Source organism: Humulus lupulus, chromosome 7 (assembly GCF_963169125.1).
Source record: "Humulus lupulus chromosome 7, drHumLupu1.1, whole genome shotgun sequence".
Classification (NCBI taxonomy): Eukaryota; Viridiplantae; Streptophyta; class Magnoliopsida; order Rosales; family Cannabaceae; genus Humulus; species Humulus lupulus.
The window spans coordinates 7,023,412-7,026,374 of record NC_084799.1 but is presented as its reverse complement, the minus strand read 5'-3'; the positions used below and the strand labels follow the sequence as shown (position 1 = coordinate 7,026,374).

The following is a 2,963-nucleotide window of genomic DNA, read 5'->3' as shown; positions in this document are numbered from 1 at the left end:
ATGGTACGACCTTATGGTATTAAGGGTAATAAGATGAAGAAATATGAGAGATATGACAAAGAAGAAGAAGATGGCTCATTTGAGATTGAATATGGAATTCCAAATCCACCTCAACAATCAAAGCCCAAACCACAAGCTGGTGTTATATTTGTCCTTGAGAGAGCTTCTTTGGAAGTTGGCAAAGTTGGAAAAGTCTCTCTCTACTTTATATTTATTAATTCATCTACTTTTTTATTTATATATATATGACCAAATAATATGTTAGGCATGTTTAATTATTTATATACCTCTTTATTTGCTAAATTACTAGCTAACCACTAAAATTCGTTAGCCCAACAAATTTGATCTCTACATAAAATAAGTTTTGACTAACGACCAATTTTTTGTTAAAAAAAAATTATGTTGTGATTAAAAGGTGGTCACTAAATGATAGACTATATGTGGGTATATATAGGGTACCAATATAGTATTGATTATTTTTAATTACTACCTATATCTATTTTTTTAGTATTTTTTATACATAAATAAGTTATAACTCTAATTTTTTTTATATAACGAGACCTCTTACACATTTTTAAGAAATTCAGAATAATTTAGGATGTCAAAATTGAGATTCAAACAATTTGTTGTGTGCGTAATTATTTCAATATTTATACGTGATTTTGACATAAGAAATTTCTTGAAAATTTGTGAGAATTTCCCAGTAAATACATTATACACCCATGTATAGAAAATACTAAAAATACTACCCAATAAATTTCCATATATATTTAACTATAACGGTACCTTCTCCCTATATATTGTACTTGGTGTTCTTCTTTAAATTCATTGTGTGCATATACCTTTTTCTTATTTATTCTCTTGAATATATTTTTGTTTTTCTATCTTTTCACAACAGACTTATCAGCTTTTAAACTCTGACAATCACTCAAACTTTTTAAGGAACAATGGCAAAAACAAAAGTGATTACCGACCCGATATTGTCCATCAGGTTTCTCTTCTTCTTTCGTTTTTTTTAGTTAACCAAAAGTGTGAACTTGATATGATTGTACTAATTAATTAACATTATTATAATTGTCAAAATGTGTTGGCCCTTTTGGCCATCTTAGATAGTCCACTTAACAAAGCTGGAAGGTTAAAATGATTGTACGTAAGGACTGAGAAAAGGGTTTTAATTGAAGTGAAACCTCCAACTCATTTGCCAAGAACATCCAAACGTTTTTATGGTCTCATGTGTAAGTACTCACTCAATAGTTATCACAAAACATAGCTTATTTTAGTTAGTTTGTTTGTTTGTTCACTATTATTTTCCATTACTTTGCAGCGCAATTGTTACAAAGGCTAAGTATAAAGAATGAAAAAACTCATGCAAAACTTCTGCGTGTAATCAAAAATCCTGTAACTCAGTATTTACCTATCAATTCTCATAAAATCGGTGAGCTTTTAACTCTTGCTTTTCTTTAATGAGTGTTGTTATTTGGTACCTTATGGTGCCCAACAACACACGAGGTGGCACCTCATAATTGGTTAGCGATACCTCATAATACTTATTAAATTCAAATATGTGGGACCTGATATTGAATTGCACCAATAGCGATACGCCAACTCTTTGTAGTGTTGGACACCACTGGTACCCTTAGCAATTCTCTTCTTTGGTATCATATATTTACATTTTATAACATTTATATTAACTAATTAATATATATGTTTGAATGAAAGGATTCTCTTTTAGCTCGGAAAAGTTGATAAAATTGAAAGATTATGTCCATAACTTTGAAAGTGATAGAGACATGGTTTTTGTGGTACGTACAAAAATGTATTATAACTTTTGTAGTGTAAATTTTCTAATAAATGTTATTTGACTCATATTATGGATGCATTTGGATCAGGTTGGTGCAATGACTCATGGAAAGATTGAACCGGACTATGTCGATGATTTTATAGCTGGTAAAAGTCTTTCTTCTTTTTGAGCACATTTTCTTATTTGTATTTTTTTTTTTTGTCTTTGAACATTGTTCTTTTTAAATTGTTATTTGTTGTAATTTTTTTTTTTTAGTTTCTAATTATCCGTTGAGTATTGCACGTTGTACCACAATAATTTGTCAGTCGCTAGAGGAAAAGTGGAACATAATTTGAAGTGAAATTCGTCTCTACTGTTAGGATTAGCTATTAAAAAACTAAACTATTTATGATTGTGAGAGAATTTCATTTCTATTCCCTCATTTTTATTTTTGATTGGGAAATTTCTTGGAATAAATTTATTGATATATGCCAACATTATGGCTCATCCCAAAAATAGACCATTTAGTAAAAATTGGATCACTTTCACTCCAAGAATCATAATGGTAATGCTGTCACCTGCAGATGAGTATGATTTGGAAATTAACTTTACTGTTGGGATTTTGATGATGCGAATTTAGCTTTTGCTTGATCTTATGTAATGCCCCAAATTTCCTAATAAGGTTTAGGACCTTGATTAGGAGGTCGGGATGGCCATAATTGATTTAATATGTTATAAAATGAATATATGCATGTTAATGTGAATTATATTATTATATGGTGGTAAATGCATGCATATGGGAGTATTTATAGTTATGAGGGCATATTTGTAAATTGGGTGCATAATGTAATTTGTGAATGAGATTTTATTATTATGGAGATATATTCGAGCTATTCGACATGAGACGGTCATATATAATGGATTAGCGGTTTTGTCATAACGGGGTCAATTTCGGGGTAATAGAAATGTTTATTTGGTGATGGATTGGGAGTATTTGAGATCAGGATGGAATTCTGGAAGTTTTGACTATAGTATCCCCGGGGGTGTTTTCGGGACCCCGAGCACTAAGTTTTATTTGAGGTTACTTAAGCTTGAAGTAGCTTGTCAGATAAGAACGTACGTTAGGAAACCTCTCGTTCCCTCTCCGACGGTCCGTTTTACCGTTTGAGCGTTTTCGAAGATA

General features: G+C 30.9%; 1 pseudogene; it reads left to right on the top strand.

Annotated features, from left to right (window-relative positions):
* On the top strand, window positions 1–2,406 carry LOC133789396 (uncharacterized; annotated as a pseudogene).
* The last annotated feature ends 557 nt before the right edge of the window (window positions 2,407–2,963 follow it).